Genomic DNA, 19,063 nt, shown 5'->3' on the forward strand with positions numbered 1-19,063 from the left:
CTGGATTCATTCAATGAAAATTAAGTATTTTTGTTTCCTGGCACTGAAACAGACAGTCATGTTCTATCAACCAGTATGAACAGACAACAGCAAAATAACTTGCCCCGCAGTGACTGTGGAGACCTAGTCTGGACTTGTGGCTTTATTACAGGCTGAAGTAGGTAAATAAAGCTCCTTTGTCCCAGTGGTCACGGTTTAAAACACTGAAGCACACAAACTCAAAACCTGAAGTCCTTAAAACCCCCTTCCCTTTTGGGGAGCCCAAAGCACTGCAGCAGGAGGCCAGGGGGTGTGCTGGGTCCAGCCCTGCCCGTGGCTGCTCGGGTGCATCATGACCAAGGGCTGATCAGCTGGGTCCGCCCACACACACACACTCCGAGGTGCCAAAGCACCCTGTCCTGCTCTGTCAATTATTAAGGCACCAGGGCCCTGTCACTTGAAGAGCCTGGGAAATGAGGGAATACATCCCGTTACCATGCCCAAGAGACCAGCCAGCACGTTTACAGAAACCATGTGCTGTCATTATGGTCAGTAGTATATAATATAATTACATTCATTTATCATTAATCCTGAGCTTTGTTTCATGTCTGGAAGCAGCACAGGGATGTGGCCACCTCCAGCACTGCATTTTCTTACCTCAGGGCTCTGCTTGATATGAAGAAGCAGGAGATGACAGCTTCACCAGCAAGCCGGAGCAGAAAAGAAAGCCTCAAACAGATGGTTCCAATTATAGCCCCAGCACCAAATCTGAATAATGATTGTGTAGCTGACAATATTAAGAGCGTTGTTAATGCTGTTAATTGTTAAAGAAGAGCCTGTGAAGCAAGGATGAATTGCACGTCACAAGTACCTCCGCAGGAGCATTATTAACTACCAGGCAAATGGTCTGAGGTTAAAGCTACTAAATGAGGGTCAGATTTTTGAGACAGCAATTGTGTAGCGAGTGAATTAATACATGGCATAAGACATCTAAGGGGTGGATGTGGCTGTAATATGCAAATAACTGAGCACTGTTTCAATCTCTACCCCAAATTTACTAGTTTGCCACTGTGTTTACATCAGACAACTTTGATACTTGTTATTTACTACTTAATTTATGTTAAATAACAACGTTTGACAGTCACTAGGCTGAGTGCTCAGTGTTTTGTTGCAATATAAGAAATACAGAATGACCCAGAGAGTGCATTCTTTCTATACCAAATTCAGACAAGCAAACTGGGATCTTGGTCTCTGATTTCAAGTGCCTTTCGTCCCTTACTCTCTGGCTGGTGAGACTAGTCACCTCATTTTCCTATTGCTTTTGTATAGTTGTTGCTGCTAATAACAGCTGAAAAAGAAAGGGAGATTATAGTATATCTGAATTTTAATCAAGGCTTTCCTAAGAGCTTGCTACTCGTTACCGGGACCAGCTGGCATTGTCCATGGTGTCCATGACTTGATTCTTTCCTGCTTGCTTGAAGGTCACTGTAAGTGGCTGCATTTCCCAAAGAGCTCAAAACCACTTCAGACACTTACATGCACAGAAGAGCTGTTTTGAAAACCCGTCTCTGACTTTGCCAGATTTTGCAGAAATATTCAGCATTTAACCCATAGATGCCTTTTGCCTTTACGCAACTTCTCCACAAAGTGTACAAGCTGAGGTTTCTCCCCTCCATGGAGCACTCCAAGGAATGAATAGTGACAGGAGAGGTCTTGGAGCTGTCGGTTACTTAAGCCACCCAGGAGAGCCTGCGAAATCAAGGGCAGCAGCATGGCCCGGAGGAGCGGCACCCTCCAGCTGAGCCGGCAAAGGCTCCCGGACAGCTCCTGCCCCAGCCAGGCCAGCAGCCATGGAAGCCAAGTGGAGGGGGCTCACCCACTTCTTAACATGCAAAGGAAAGTTACCTGCAGCTCATCTGATGTTTCCAGCCAAAAACAGCTGAGAGGAACAGGCAGAAGGATCAGGCTTGCCTTTTCCTTGCTGGCTCCCACCATCTGGAACTTCCCAGATGCTTATAGCTTGGACACAAGAGGTCAGGTGGACACAAATGTCACATTCTGTGCTCTTGTTTGTCTGAAAAATATCAGTCCCAACATCTTGGACATTTCTGAAAATAAGTTTGATAAAAATAAGAGTGACCTGTTTTCCTATAAAACACCCCAGCTTTCCCCAGGCTTCGCAACAGGGATTTCTGGGGTGCAGTTGTGTCAGGTACAGCCTGCGCGACCACTGGGACACTCCACCTTAATCTGGCCCTTGGAGCAGAACAAGAAGCAGGTTGCACAGAATCAGACATCATTAAAGGTTTGGCAACTGGATGTCCTGTGGGCTCCCTCCATGCTGGGGTCCAGGCTGCCATCTGGTCCCAGAGGGTGGTTGGGGCTTCAGATAAACATCTTGGTGGTTAGGACATCGGTTGTCATGGCAGTTGGAATATAAAACATGAAAATGGGGGATGTCCAGACATGGAAGTAATATGACAGGCATGTACAATATGGAGGGAAGATCTCTGCCTGGACCACACCGATCCTCTGCTCCATCTTGTTCTCCTGTTCCCAGCTTTGCTCAGGCTGATCGACACCAGATTTACATTAAGGTAAAGAAACACAGAGCTGCAAAACTGATGACAGCCATTAGCAAAAATAAAAAGGATAAACAATAGAGTTGGGTATTATTCAATAGACCATTAATGCTACAAAGACACAAAATGGGTACTAGGGAGTCATGCTTATAATCAACTTTTTAAAAATTATGGGGGTCAGGATGAAAGGCCAGACATATCTGATTCTCTCTGCCAGTTAGGAGAATTACATGTTACAGAATGGAAGAACTCAGTAACAAACAAAAAATGAGAATAATCATAGTTATTTTGGAACAATGAGAAATCTGGGAAGAAAAGTCTGATCTTTTCTTCCCTTCATTTTAAGTGCAAAGTCAAGTTGTTTTCAGTCTAGGTGAACTTCAAACATTTGTTTCCCATGTCTAAGAAGCTTTCTGACTAGGAACAAAGTGAAAGGAAAAAAAAACCCCAAAAAATCAAAACCCCAAACAATTCATATTTGTAAGCCATTTCTGTTTGAGAAATAACTATTACAAGCAGTCAGACTAGTGCATGAAGTTGGTCTTAGACAAGGCTGAAACTTTCTTATATTCCTTCTTTCCCAGAAACAGAAGCCACTTCTATCCCCCTGTGGATTGCAAGTTGTTCACTGCAATTTAATGTCCTCCCTTGGCAGACGGTGCTGATCCGTTCTCAGCACCAATTTCCCTGGCCAGGCACGCACCAGGAGGATAAAGCGTGCTGGGAAGGAGAGCTGGAGGATCAAACTTCTGTGACACGTCCAGGCCCTATAAATAGCCTCAAGAGGCAAACAGAACCAAAGATGGACCCATGCGTGTATACTGCATCAATTCACATGGTCCGCGTGGCCGCAGCAAGCCTGCGGGGTGCTGGCTACTGCTGGAGGGTGCTTTGGCACTGCCGGCAGGGATGGACCAGCCATGGAAAGCACTCGGGTACGTACCTTCTGCTCACCTGTCCCTGCTGGTGGCCCACTCCAATGGGGTTGGTCTTTGAAATACTTCTTACGCTCAGGAGGCAAGTGCAAATGGCAGGTTGAACAGCAGAGCATCAGCCTACTGGGTAAGGAGAGATAAAGGGATTGGCAGAGGTCCTTTCAGGTGTTTTTCAAAAACATACAATGTTCTTTGTGGTTCCACCCAAAACATAGAACTTGCCCCTCTCTGCTCGGCTCTAACCACCAGAAGTACTGTTTCCCTCCCTCTTTTTGGCTGGGTGAATGTTTATTGCATTGAACTGGAGCAGCTGGGACAAGAACAGGTAAGATTCCCAGCCGCAGCACCTCCACTAGCAAGGAGGCTGGAGCACCAGCAGGGCCAGGACAGTTTGGCTGCTCTGAGGGGATTGGGGCTGAGCCTGGGCTCTTCTGCCCTGTGCCCTGCTCCAAACACCCCCCTGTGCCCTCCGAAGGAGGCTGAGGTTTTGGGAGAGGGCTGGGTTCCCCCTCCCCACCACTCCTCGGCAGCACTCGGCGTTGCTGCACCGAGGCACTGGCACAGCTCCCTCCTCCCAGAGCTGGGCTCTGGGCACGCAGGGCGAGCGGCAAGGTGGGCTCCTGCAGCTGGAAACGCTGCCCAGAACATGAGGAGTCTCCAGCTTCTCCCTCCTTTGGCATCTTTGGCAAACCTGGTTGGGCAGTTCCCCCCTCACCCTCTGGATGAGCGCGTGCTGAGCCACCACGTGCACTCACCGCAGTGTCTTGCACAAACAGCCAAAGCTCTTCTAAAACGAAGCACTCCCCTCTCCTAGAATAAATGCAAGTAATATCAGATGTCATCCTGGGTAACAAGAATTAATAACTTGTTTCTTCAGAGTCAAGTGCATCCCATAGACAGGAGGGGAAATAACTGCAACCTACCTCTGATTACAACAGAAGATGACGGAGCTGTTCCTGGGCCTTCCTCGTATGTCACTGTCTTTTGCTGCCATTAGCTATTTACCCCAAAGTCATTGAATCATACCTTGGATTTCATTATCAAAACCGATAACCGTTTTGTTACAAACCAGTGTATGTTGCGCTCTGCCTGGAAAAAAACCCGCCAACAATCCTGGCATTGTATTTCTCATAATAAGTTTTAATTGGATTTTAGCTCTCTGTCTTCTATGCTTCATCTTAGGCTTTATTGGGTTTAATTACAAATCCATAGTTATTTGTTATGTGGCTCTGGTTCGATATTTTTCAATGACAATTACATTTTTATTCACAGAAAAAATGTATTAGGAAAAAATAGCAAGAGACAGGCTCATTGTATGAGCTGATTAATTGAATTCCAGCTTTATGTGCATTTATGATGAATGATTGCATGCCAAAAAATGAGTTGAATATTAGATCAGAGTACACTTATTCATTTTAATTGGTTTGCACAAAGTGCAAGCCGCTGTAATAATAGATCAGCTGTGAAAACACAATAGCAATGGAGGCACCCAGTGCCCTGACTCTGATGTCTCATAAAACCCTGTTCATGATTTTTTGAAATCTTCCCATGCAGAAGAGCAGTGAGATAGATAGTGAAGCCTCAGCACTCTCATTTAAAGAAAGCAAGGACAAAGCATCACTACCTCTGCTTCTGAGTTGCAACTTAGCTTGAATTATTCATTATTCCAACAATAAGCCCTGAAGCATGGCCAGCGAGAAGCCACCTGCCCATCACAGGGAGATGCGATTCTGACCAGCCCTGGGAAACAGAACTCCTGGGGAAAGCATTCTGGGTTTTGTTCATGTCAACAACTCTTGGTTTCAACATTTTGGTTATAGGCGCAAGAGACAGGCTGACTTTTTCGTCACCTTTTTGCCATACTGTAGCATAGCAGCTGGTTGTCCCCGCTGGGAGCTGAACCACCAGCTCCAGCGTTCATCTGCTGCAGAGAAATGCCTTTGGCCAGCACTGCACATCCTGCAGGGCATCAGGAAGAGCTGGAGCCTGTTGCAGAGGAAACCTAGAAGTGTATTTAAAGTCACAGCAAATAGCCTCACAGTAAAAGCACCTGTGTAACCACAGAGGCTTTGCATCATACTTTGAATTTTGGTTGAAATACTTTGCAGAAAGTAGTGCCGTTTGAAGCTCTGATGTGATATTGTGCAACTGCAGTTCAGCACCACCCCACAGCGTAACTCAACGTGACACGGCACTGAGAAATACAACCTGACAAACTAGCAGCCACAGTAAGTCTTTCTGGAGAAAGCAAATTTTACTATTTGCTTCCCTCACCAACCACCATTAAATATAGTTTGCTAAGTATTTAAACTATTTACTCACCCCACTTTTACCATGTCACATGAAATTAATTTGAAAGTAGGCAAGGACAAATGCTAGCACATGAGCATGCCAAACTGATGCTCTGAACAAAGACCTAGGGGGGGTGGGGCGCAGGAAGAAATGCAAAGTCCTACTTTTAGAGGCTGCAGCATTGCAAGGACAGAGAATTTGGCAATTTATTACCACAAACTGATTCAATATATAAAAAGTAAAAAAAATGCAATTCTTTCTTGGCTTTGAAAAACTGCAAGAATAATAGAAAAGGACACTCCACCCCGCCCCACACATTCAGCCTTCCGCCCAGACAGCACATTTATTATACCAAGCCTTCATTTCCAATCAATATTCCTAGTTACTCCTTTGGCCTGTGCTTATTGACCACAGCTATCCTTGCAGCCTTCCTATTTGCAAAATACAGTTCACAGACAACAAAATTTGAGGGGGAGGAAAGCATACTTTGTTACCCTCAACTTTGCAAAGCAAAGGACAATGAGCATAAGCCAGAAAAATAAATCCAAACTTTTTCCCCCTGAAAAGCTGAGTGCCAAAACCTGGGTAGGGACCTTCCAAAACCTGAGGTTCGAAAACCCTTGCAAGTTTTGATTTTGTGGGGTTTTTTAAAGCTTACCAAAAAACTCTGGAAGGAGAATTTGGTGTCACAAGCACTGACCTAAATCATAGCAAATTTACTATGTAAAAAATAAACTGTACACTCTTATTAAGTAAAGCCATTGTGACTGTTTGATTGCACTGACACTGTGCTTGTACCACATCAGTGCAACAGCTTTATAGAAATCCCTCCTGACCCTCGGTGACAGGAGAAGGGGGAGTTGGGCTCCTGCTATTGAACAGTCAGCGACATTAGGAATTGACACCAAATGTCCAGATCACTTTGCAATAATGCTGCTTTTTAAACCAACCCCTCAGCTGCATTCCAGCAAACTTAGGAAATACCATACCTTGTCAAATGTCATTAAGTTGTGTGGGTTTTCTTTATTTTGATAGTACCTTCTCAAGTAATTTGTTTATATAAAAAAACCTTCCCATCTGCGTGCAGCCTCAGAAGTCAGTGACTGCAAGTGCGAGTGCTGCCGGATCCTTTCACGCACATCCCACCAAGACTTTTCAGCCAAGGCTTCAGCCTGCTGCAAAAAGCAGGACTTGCATGCTTGGCGCGTGCTGCAAGGAGTGAGGAGGAAGCAAATAACATGTTGGGTCTCAATACAAGAAAACCATCCACTGGCTGGTGCAGCAGCTCTTGGCAATGTCTGAATAAAATAATTTTCCTTTTATCACCCAGGCTGAAAGCCTGATGTGCTGTGATGCAGGAACGTTAGGAAAAAGCCTGGCACAAACAAGATGTGTCAGCCCATTAAACATATCAGGGGGAAAAAAAAAAGGCTCATCTGAAGTGGTCTTCATATGGTCGTATCTAGAGAAATCAAGATCAGCCAGGAAAAAAGTGAAATTAATGGGGATGGCCAGCATCAGGCAAAAGGCTCTCTACAATAACAAGCTGAAAGCCATTTAAAAAAAAAAAGAAGAGAGAGAGATTAAAGCTGAACACTCAAATGTATCTGGTCCAACTGGAAGGGAGAGAGATCTGTGCAACACAGATCTAGTTACTAATTTTATTAAATCAATTATTTGGAGATAGATTCACATCCCAACAGAGGCGAGTCCACAAAGCAGAGCTCATGAATGAATTTAGAGGGATGTTCTCTCCATTTAGCAGTACTAGTTAGAACTATCCAATTTTTATATGATAAAATGTTCTTATTGTAGGACTACAACACGGTATAAGAGCCCATTAACAGAAATGAAATAATCAAAACACTCATTGTGAACCTCTGAACTGAAATATGAGTGTGCAACAGCTAAGGAAACATAATAGTTTCCTTAAATGTGTTTGTAACTCACACTGAAATATTTAATGTCTGCTCTGCCCACTCTTAACACCTCAATTTTATCTGCCATCGTCCTGACCTAAAACTAATTCTGATCCTCAGCTTCCCAGACTTCATAATTTGAACATCCCAGAGACAATAAGCACTCTGCAGCTGTCACCACTGTGTGGAAAATCAGCTTTTTGCAACTGGTGCTGGGGAAGTTGCCCAATTAATTTTTTCAGACCCAAAACAGCAGCACTGGAAAAGAAGTGACATCTTAGAGATCTGCCAGTTTACTGTTCTTGAAGAGTTCGTACAGGTCAACTAAAAGCAAAGTAAAAACTGCTGAAATATTTGCAGGTAGAATAGTTTCAAGGATTTTTCCTGAATGCTTCAAAGTTATCAGACTGACAATTTTTAATAGCTTTGGTGCCTCAGCTCATGTATTCCACAAAAATATGAGTATTAGATGTTGCCATCAGCATAAGATTAAGGAAACCATACAATTCAAAAAACACCTAGGAGAGAAAATGGAGAAAAATCCGTGTTTCTCCCCCTTTCCTTCATGCCAGCCCTTCCCCTATCCCAAGGGATGCAGGGGTTCAGGCGCAGCACGCAGTGCCGGCTCCCACCAAGGGACAGGATCCAGAAGCCAGGAGGTCAAACACATCAGTGCTGCTGTGCTTCCCTCCCTGCACAGGGCAGGTTCCCTGGGTCACACCAGCTCACACAACATGCCTTTGAAGGGAAGAGTAAATCCTGTGTTTTCCTCTTGGCATTTGCCCCCGTGAGTGCCTGTGTTTTGCCTTTGAACCTCCCAACAGCTCTTCCTGGGTGGTAGGGGAAGAGGGGGAAAAGCCACCAAGGGCTGGGCTGGGCTTGAAGCATGAAATTTTCTGGCTGGGTTCCTACCACTTGCAGAGCCATCCCAAGCAGGTTGCAGAAGCAGAACGCATATATCTTGAGACATAAATATTAAAAGCTACAAGGCATACCTTAGCTACAGAATAAGCAGCCTTTTTCATAAGGTTTTTTCTCAAAGCTTTTTTCCTTTCTTATTCAGAGAGGCATTCTAGCTGTTGGTCATGTATACCAAAGGGTCTTCAGCTGATCCTGGCTTCTTCCAGTTATTCGTTAACCAGCACTAGAGGATAAGCATTCAGTCTTTGCATTTATTGCATTACCTGGGTGCATGTCTGTCTGCTTTGTGAGCAGACCCATAGCAAACAGCTTCCACACAGCTGGAGGAAAGAGGTGAAGAGCCAGTGCTTTCTGGTGCACATCTGCAGGTGAAATGATGCTCGGACAGTGCACATCACCGGTGGCTATAGCTGACGGAGGGTTGGGTCATCCCCAGGGTAACCTTCTCCCATTACCAGCTCAGAACCAAGGAGCTGGGAGCTGCATGGTGGTGATGAGCAGGTTTAAGCCACAGACCTGAGACCCATTAGTCACACAAACGCTCACACCGATGTTTACCCTTGGTGCAGAGGCTGCCAAGCCCAGGGCAGAGCAGCCCATCCGCCCTACTGATCCCAGCTGGCCCCAAGCCACAGCTGTCACAAATTACTGGGCAGTGAACTAAACCTAGCTTTAAAACAGCATCAGGAAATAGATATGCTCTTTCTAGCCAAGAAAAAACTTAAAATTCATCTTAGAGAGAATATTTCCCTTAAGTTTTTCTTCTGTTGCTTGGCATGCGTGCAAAAGCATGCTATGTTATTTTATTTCTCCTTTAGTGAAGCAGAAAGGACAAAAATTACTGTGTTATTTGCTGGCATAAGTAAAGAAAAATCCAGAGGAATAAAGAAACTACATATTAGTTCTCATAACAAATCATCTGACACTGAACAGCCAAAGTCCTACAGGCTTTTAGTTGATGACTGCATGGCAGTCCAATGCAAGGATGGCAATTTCCCAGCTTGAGGTAGCAAGTCAGCAGCATCTCCTCCAGAGCCTGTCAAAAACATCTGCAAGGGGGGCAGGGGAGAGGGAACAGAAACAAGGGAGCTTAGAGATGCCAAAAGAAAAGACCATGAGTAACTGCATGTTTATTAATGTCTGGCTTATTGTCAGTAATGGCAGTCTTTAACAAACAGCCAATTTCTGTGGAGCTAATGTCAACATTTGAGGCACTGCATATTTTTTTTTAAATGTCAATTATCAGTTCCAGTTGGCCATGCCAACTCAGAAGTGGTTAAGATCACTGTTGATTTGCCAGCTATTTTCTCTTTATCAAATGGAGAGGGCATATGATGAAGTTCAGAAGCAACCCCCTTTATTCTTGCCCACACAACTCTGGCTGCCACACCTTGAGGAGATGAGATGCTCTGCAGCACGAGGGCATCTTCCTTCTGCTGCTGCCAGTGCAGCTCCCGCTGCACGCGGCACATGGGATTGCAGACAGTTTTAGAAGGTCTGTCTTCAGACGGAAAAGTGTCTCTGATCTAGGCTACATGAACAATTAAATAGGCCTGTGTGCTCAACATAAGAACCTCTGAAAAACACATCATGCTCAACAACAGCCATGCACTCTCCAAGGCAGAGCTCAGGAGCAAACAGCATTTCCTTAAGAAACTGAAAGTTAAAATAAACACTGGTAACTCAGAAATTGTATCTCCTTGCAGAGATGAATGGGTGAAAATTGGTGTTCTGCTCCTCTAGCATGCTTCACGTAGCAGCTGGGTGCTAGCCATAACAGAGAGAAGCAGTTACAGAAGTGCAGCACCGTGTGCTGTGGGGCCTGCCCTTCGGCTGAGCCTGCACAGCTGCAGCACATAAGACCTGACAAGTCTGACAGAACAGAAAACACAGTCATGACAGTACAAACATGTTCCCTGTGGCTCCTACATTCTCCTTAGACCAGCTAGCAACACCAAGTGACCTACTGCACAAACAGATGAGGTATCCGCTATGGATGCTACAAAATCTCCAATTCTGACAGCATTCGATGTTCACCTATGAAAAGCCCAATCTTCACTGGCTCATGAGAGATTTCAGGGAATAAAATGTCTCCAAGGTGCCTGCAAACTCCCGGTTCCCAAAGCCAGAGCCCTTGCAGAGCACTGCAGGTATCAGGCTTGCAGGAGAGCGTGCCATGGGGCTGGTCACTTCTCAGTGGTGTTTTCTCCTCTCCCCTAACTTTTAATTTTAACATCTCCACCCTATTTGAAGCTCCATATCACGCCTGTAAGAGTCATCTTTGAAGCCAAGGTGGGAAAATGGGTTTGGTCATCTTCCATAGCATGTAAGGAAAACAGTTCTGGCTCTGCTGAGGATCTAAGATCTGCTGGTCTGTACTTCAACACCATCCAACAGCACAGGAGTCACTACTCTATCCAAGGTCCCTGGGTTTTTCTCTTAACATATAGCACAGACTTGTTTAACAAGTGCTATTTTTCCCAAAAAAATTCTTTTTGTAACTCATTGCGGTTGCACCAGTAAATGTGGCTATGCTTCTTTTAAAATCAGAAATCAAAGTAAATGAAAGCTAGTAACAAAGTTGATGAAACCATTTTTTTTCTTTCTTTTCTTTTAAGCTGTCAGACTTCTCAGCTGGTAACTTTACAGCTGATATTCTGTTCTCAAAGGGACACGTGATGTCATCTCTGAAAGCCTGGACAGGCAGCTATGAAGGAGATGTAAGGAATGGGAGACGAATGCTGATCCCCTAACACAGGGACCAGTTTTCACACCTTCACATGTGGTTTAAGTGCTTGTGGCTCTCTGGAGATCTGGGACAACTGCCCTTGGAGAAGGCCAGCAAGAGTTGTTTGGGACATTCATATGAGCAGCAAGTTTGACAACCTGCCTCTGCTGCAGCTGGCAAGGCATCACCCTGGCTCAGAGCGTGGGATTCATTTAAAGAAAACAGGCTGTCCATACTGGGTGAAATCAGAGGGGAACCTAGACCCAGCCCATGCAGAATTCAAGTGGAAGTTTTATATCGCTACAGAGCACAATGAAGAAGCACCCATCTCTAGACAGGCTGCATTGTCTTGCATTTCTCAGCACAGGTTTGTGCCAGTAAGAGGGCAAACAAAAGGGTACCAATGTGAAAGAGGGACAGAAGAAAAACAAAGGCTAGACTTAGGCAAGGAGAGATGCTGACAAGCAGACAGAAAACAGGACAGTTTGAGGTCACACGTTAATTTATATTCAGAAACAGCTTCCAGTTTCAGCCTCAGGATCAACTGTTATTTTTCCCACTTATTACCTTCTTGAACGTCTTTGCACCAAGAGGAAGCGACCGCAACTTGTGTCTGTCCTTGCATAAACTGCTTAGAGGACTGAGGGGCTACAGCCCTGCAGAGGCTGCATTGGGGGGTGGGGGGTTTGACACCACCACCGCAAGCTCGTCTCAGTGGAGCCCTGCACGGTCCCAGAGATGACTCCCTGTACCTCTGACAGCACCCTGAAAGCAGTACGGTGACCGAGCAAAAGCATTTCATTCATTAGTAAAATTGAGGACACTGAGGAAAACGCTACCCTCAGAAACAGCAACCCTTATATTTAAACATCATAAAATAAAGTGGATGTACTGAACAGTACTTTCAAGAGTTTCAGGCATGCAAAACGTTGAAGTGCTTGAAACAGTTTTCTCTCTATCGTAGTGACATGAGTCAGTAACAGCTCCACCAGGCAAGCTTCTCATGGGGCGAAGGGTGGAGAGGCTGGAGTGGAAAGGTCAGATTTTAAGGAAGAGACAAACCTGACAGCAGCTGTAAGCAACTCAAAACTAGGACAGAAAATGCCATCATTGGGGTCCTCATTATATCCCATCTCACTCCTTAGCATACACCTCCATACCTGGTGAGGTTTTAATTAACAGGACACCTCAGCATCCTGATGACCTGGCACTTGCCTGGGATAGAGCAAGAAGAGCACAGTACTACTGCCCAGCAGCCATCAGCATGTGTTGCAGCATTAGACAGTACATGCTAACACTCTGCCACTATGGAGAAAAATTATGCATTTTAACCTTTTTTGCACTGTTTTTTTTACCCACCGCTTAGTCTTGTAACCTTCTTAGTTGATGTATGGAGGTCTAAAACATGCTAAGATATACATGTTGAAACAAATGGAACTGGGTAGAAAATAATTGCTATTTGTGAGCATGCTAGGTATTAATTAGGGAGCCTCATACAAGATGTATGAAGAAACATATTTTAGGGAAGTAAATGTATTGATCAGAATAGGAAAAAGAACAATCTAAAAATATCTTAACATTCAGGACTGCAGAAAGGCACGAAAGTGGAAATGTGGTTCAAAAATAAAGATAGGGTCTACAACATGCTGAGTGTTTCCTGACTAGGAAGACAAGCTATGTGAAGGAACTGGGATTTGTAAGACTTATAGCAGAAAGGCAGCAGGAGTGAGAAAAGGAAAAGAAAAAGCAAAAGAAAATGAGCTTCAAGTGGAAAAGAACACCTCAGCTGGAGAGAGCCTTTCCAGCCCTGCCCAGGGAAGATGTGCTGGAAGACATCTGGTTCCCAGAAGCTTAAGACAACCAGATTGAATTCTGAATTGAGGAAAGGCCTCACACTAACACATATGCATTCTTTACATGTGAACATAGAGGCCATTTAATTTGGGCCAGCAAGCAGGCTGATGGAGAAAAAAAAAAAATTAAGTAGGACTGAAAATGACATCCTAGACAGCCATTCAAATAAATCCCACCATTAAAATCGTCTCACTCCATAGCTACAGCAATGGCAAACCAATAGCACACAGAGGGTGCATCTGTGCTGGCAAACAGAGAAGACAGGAGTGGCTGTGGGCTGAGGGGACACTGCCAGGCAGGTCACCCCAAGTGCCTCGCAGAGCTCTGTGTCCCTGCAATCACGTTTCGGTTACTCCCACAGCAGCACAATGCTGAAACACAAACCGAGTGACACTTTTAAAAAAAGATTTCAAAGAGAACTGCATGTATTACTAGCAGTGCAGGGGGGGTGGGGTGGGGGTGGGCGGTGGGAATGAGACTCAAATGAGAAATTAATAGGATATAGTAATAATATGATCCTATTAAAAATGTATCTAAGTTTTTGCTGACAATTAATGGTCTTATCCTGAAACACTCAGGCTCTCATCTGTGTTTCAAAGATTTCACAGCTGCAGTTCTCCTGACTCAGTTTTTGCCATCTTTTAAACAGATGTGGGGAGGCAAAAAGGAAGTGGCTTAACACCGTATATCCTAGAGTTTTCCCTTGCCCTTAGCATGTGGGTGACAGTCCCTGAGAAGATTGCTGAGATTGTGAGTGCTGCAGTTATTATCCAAATGGTGAAAAACATTGAGTTCAGTGGTGAGCCAGGTAGGAATTGGCCAGATGGAACCAAGACCTTTCTTCAGTGGGACGGTCAGAGAGCACCTTCAGCCTCCCCATTTTACAGAACTGCTGAAATCCCAGAAAATAATAATAAAAAAATACGACGTGTATGGGTAGGGGAAGAGCATCATGTCAGGCTGCAGTATATGAAGTGTTTGCCAATATATGGGGGCTGAGCCTTGGCTCACGTAAATTGCCACAGCTACATAAAAATCTAAGGAGTTACGACATACCGTACCAGCTAAATATCATTCTCTGTTGGCAAACATTTCACAAATCCTCATATCTATTGAGGGCCATAACAAAACTCTTCTTCCACCCCCAGTAAACAGCTTGGTGGAAGCAAAGTTCTTGGAGCCCATGAGATCAGCTTCTCTCAAGCAGTTCTGCCTCCCCCAGACCCATTGCCTGAGATGGAACACGTCAGAAGGCAGAGACAAAATAGATGGTTGGAGCTGTGCTGATGGCAGAAGCAAAGCTTATTCTGCACTTCAACATATTTTCCTTCCACAGTTGTCCATCTGTATTTTTGATGAACACTGCAAATTCCTAATCATAATCCTAAAATACCCACCCCTGACTCTAGCAGTTTTACAGCCTGTCCTCTGGTACCTGAGAATCCAGCAGGACAAAGGAGGCTGCCCTCAAACCACACACATTGAACCACTTGCCCCACAAAACAGACCTCATAGGAACAAAACTCTGCAATGTGAAAGCTATATAAACTTGAATTACAAATATTGAAATTGTACACATCTCTTCAGGTCATCTCCCATTAAAAATATGCCTGAAAAAGCTATCAAATGCTATCCCAGTTTAGCATACTGCTCAAGAGGGCATTTGTACATGGTGCAGGGAAGGATAATTGCATTGCTCTGTAAAGACTCGGTGGTGTTTCAATGATGTTTGATTGCTCCTTGAGTAGCCAGAAAATACAAGCTGAAACCTTTCTGGCAGATACAGTACGGCCAGGGCTGAGTCACTGTTGCACTTGTCATACTCAGAGACTGCACCATTTAGCTTCAGCTGTGGTGGGAAATGCACTGCAATAAGAAACTTCTCAGAACAGAGCAAGATTGTGCTCTTCAAGATGACTATGGCCAAATGGCGCCAGCAGCATCTCAGCAGCAACCTTTCCCCAGTCATTCAAACCCAGATCCACTGACTTCAGCAGCACATCACCACTGCTGCTGTTCCTGTTGTACCTTCATGGAAGACACAGAGTACTGGAGCCTCCAACTGCAACACAATTATTTGTTCAGTCCCAGAAGGTTACACCTGCACCAATCCCCAAAAACAGAAGGGCTGCACAAGTGCAGTTACAGGGAGTAAGTTGAAAATGGAAATTTTACAATTCTTCAGCTGTACATCTATGTCACATGGATGTAACTGAGGACAAAGTTTCATGATTTGAAAAAGGAGAACTCTGCTTCTCAGCGCAGAGTCAGCACAGCAGGCAAATAAACGGATTTTTACCAGCATGGAAAAATACTGTGAGAACATGGGATCCCATGTCATGATTGATTCTGATGCCTATTTCTAGCAGAATGACATAGAGAACATTTCCTACCACAACCGATACAAATACCTGAGGTGGCCTTATAGCCATCACAGCCAGCGGGCTGCCCTGTCTCATGCTGATGAAGGTTTGGGTGCAAGGCAGTACTGACCAAGCAGCCTGTGCTCATCTCACAGCTGTCCTTGTGCAGGCAGAGCAAAGGGCCACCAGCCTGCAGCGTGCCTATGTGATCCCTTCGGCAGGCACTCCATCCCCGCGGTGCCCTGCGGGGTAGGGACTGCATCAGAGGGGGACGCTGCGATCCATTCGGGCAGCCAGCACTACACTGCACTCACTGCTCTGTAGGGCTGTTTACTGACCATCACTGTATGTCACATCAGCAAGGGGAAAAAAAAGCTCTGCAAAAGTTTAAGGCCAGCAGACAAACCCTTTCCTCAACTTTTCAGTTTCTGAAGGCTTACGTGTTCTTGGTTGCAGAAGTACTGAGACTCGCAACCCAAACCTCTGCACCCAATTCTGACCCTGAGACTTTTGCAGCCAGTTTCACTTCCAAGGCCAGTGCCAGGGTGAAGAGCTCCCCAGGACTCCTGGGAGACAGGACTCAGGAGGCTGAAGGCACACAGCACTCCGCACCGCAGAAGCGGCATGTGCCTTACTGCTGCCCCTCGTCAGCACTGCACATCAGAGCCCACCCAGCTGAGTTTTGACTTACCTGTTCCACAAGCATTTTGGTTACGGGCTGCCTCCTGATCTTCCCTTTGCAACTAAGAAGAGAGCGTGATCGAGCCCAGGTGCTTCACTCCATGCTCTGGTCAAACGATGAGAGGTGAATAATCCTTCAATTAGCCACAGATGAAGAAGCAGGCAGATCAGAACAGGGTGCTTCCTTCCAAAGGATACATACATAGATAGAAAGATAAGTACACACTCACAGATTTATATATGTCAAATGATATCACACATATATGTATGTGTATTTATATAAAAACAAGCACTTAGGGAAAGAGCATTTGTCATGCTGCGCAAAGTTAACCAGAGGCACCGAGCACACAGGCTGTAACTGGGGATCCTGGAACAAAGAGTCAACACAGAACTAGAGAGAGTAAAATTGATTTGATTTAGAGTTGCCTGGTATCACCAGGATCCTTTCACTCATCCCATCGTTATATTCAGAGAGCAAAATAATCATATTGTTCGGGGAAAAAAGGTTTAAAAAAATACAGGAGTGAAAGTCAAAAAAGAGGTCTGAGCAAGTGGGGTTTAAACAACTCCGCAAGTGAAATGACACAACATAGTTGCAAGGAGAGCGATCCATTTTATTTAACGGTAACCAGCTGCATAAAAAGAAAACAGATTGTTAACTCTGAGTGGAAAACTCTATAGGAAAAATCTCAGCACTAGACACGCTGGGGGTGAGCCCAGCGGTTTTCCCTGCAGCACCATCTGCACTTGGAGCAGAATATGCTCTGCACCCTCAGAGCCTGAAAGTTAATAGTTAGGCTGAGCTATTATTTCAGGGAGTTTTCAACTCATTAGTATTCTTGGTGCTTACAGACAAAGGGATTGTTTTGAAGGTATGAAAGAAAAAAAACAAACCTGTTTAAGCTTTCCAGAACACCAAAATATTTGTTTTTGAGAAAATTAATTGTACTTGGCCAGTTCTGTGAATCTTGACCCTTACAAAATTACAATAAAGTTAATTTCAAAATGAAACAATTTAAAGTTACTTGAAGGCTTCATGTGAAGTCAGATTTACCTTCTTTTCAGGGAGGTTTTCAGGGTTTATCTTTAATGAAGCAAACTTCTAAACTTAGGAAGTTTTAAAGCTCCTGGCTAAATTGAGGCTATCTTTTATGGAAAACAGGAGCCTCCAAAATAATTGCATAATTCTAAGAATGTGACTATTCATACATCGCTGTTTCTCTACTCACAGCTATGATTTTCCTGTTACAGAAACACAAAAAGCCATTAATGTCCTTGTTGCTACGAGCAGATTTGCAAAGAACCAGGGATAACAGCTGCTTAGGAAGCGCTGCCTGCACAGGGCTACTGGCAAGAGTAAGAGACATGAAGCAGGCTGTTAAGACAGAGCCATATGAATATTTTTAAATGGTATGTTCCAAGATGTTGTTTTCATTGGAGTTTTGGGTTGGTGGTTTTTTGTTTGTTTTTTTTTTGTTTTGGTTTGGTTTGTTGTGTTTTGTTTTGGGTTTTTTGCGCTTGCATGGGTAGCTTTCCTCTCTGCCCACCAGAACATTGTATGCAGCCTTGCTGGTGGTCCCACCTGCCAGGCTGGAGGCAGCTTTGTGCAGGGGGCACAGCTGCTTCTGCCCTCCAGCCCACGGCAGGCAGCCAGGGGGACCAGCCACAGCCCATCTGCGACCACAGGCATGTACGGATGGACAACATCCATCAGACACCTGTGTCTGCAGATAATCCACAGCAAGTCAGAGCAGAAACAAGGGCAGCTCGGAAGAGGGATGACAACGAGCACTACAGAAAGAGGTTATTAGGAATAAGAGGCTGATGGGCTCCCAGGGAAGAGCAGGAGGGCAGCTTTTACCTTGTATTACTTGTGTAAACACACAACCTACAGTAATGAATTGCAGCGGGAGGCAAATTGGAAGAGATAGCCCACAGATTACAGATGTAAAACTATGGTACTTGCTCTTAACAGGTGCAGACAGTAACCCTGTAAGAGATAAGTGATACTGATGTGGAGAAGCTGAACAGAACGAAAGAAAGGAGGTAAATCTCTGTGCTTTGATAATTAGCAGAGGGCTGACCACTAGAAGAGAAGCAACAACGCACTAAGAAGTCCTACCTGCTGTCAATGGCTATTAACGCCAAAGAGTTCTTTATGGTAGTTCTTCCAGATTCCAGTGATATTTATTCCTTTTGCAGGACTTAACAAAATAATAACAATACCTGTGAGGAATCTTTCTACACGCAGCCTGTGACAGGGCCCTCCCGTTGTTCCACCCGTGATTTATCTGGGAGCTCAGAGTGCAATCATTAGATGACCACAGAAAGCATAAGACTTTTTGAGGGCTAATGATCACTGCGAAACCTTCCCAGTGGGTGCACAAAAGGTAATTTATCATAATTTGCTTCTGTAATTTTGATATATTGAGCAATACTCCTATTGTTCCGCGGTCCCGCGAACCTTCCGGGGTAACACAGAGGCGGAGGCAGGTGAAGCTGTGAGATGCAGGAGGTTGACTATGCAACTGTGAGACCACTCTTCAGGCACACTCATGTGTGTATCCATGATAGCCTCATCCAAGGAGTCCGTGAAAAACGTGCTCAAGTCAGTGGACTGACACCCGAGTCCTCGGTGCCGGGTGGCCAGGCTGTCTCTGCCCTGACCTGAGAGCAGAGTGGTCAGGTGCTGTGGGAAGAGCAGCTGCTGCACTACCTGTTCAATTTCAACTATCAAAATATTTATTTACATCATGTTTCCAACCAGTGTTGGTGGGCAGAAAATCCAGGCAAACATCACCAGATCCAC

At 44.8% G+C, this 19,063-nt stretch overlaps 1 long non-coding RNA gene across 1 annotated transcript in view; it reads right to left on the reverse strand.

The window, feature by feature from the left end:
• Nucleotides 1-342: 342 nt before the first annotated feature.
• Nucleotides 343-19,063, reverse strand: part of LOC121092245 — an 85,733-nt gene continuing 67,012 nt past the window's right edge. The window contains exons 11-13 of the long non-coding RNA XR_005829231.1: nucleotides 4,252-4,306; nucleotides 2,224-3,619; nucleotides 343-2,087 (exon numbers count right to left, since the gene is read on the reverse strand). This is a non-coding gene — a long non-coding RNA (uncharacterized LOC121092245). The remainder of the gene's footprint in view (nucleotides 2,088-2,223; nucleotides 3,620-4,251; nucleotides 4,307-19,063) is intronic.

The sequence above is a fragment of the Falco naumanni genome, chromosome 8 (genome assembly GCF_017639655.2).
Source record: "Falco naumanni isolate bFalNau1 chromosome 8, bFalNau1.pat, whole genome shotgun sequence".
Taxonomy (NCBI): Eukaryota; Metazoa; Chordata; class Aves; order Falconiformes; family Falconidae; genus Falco; species Falco naumanni.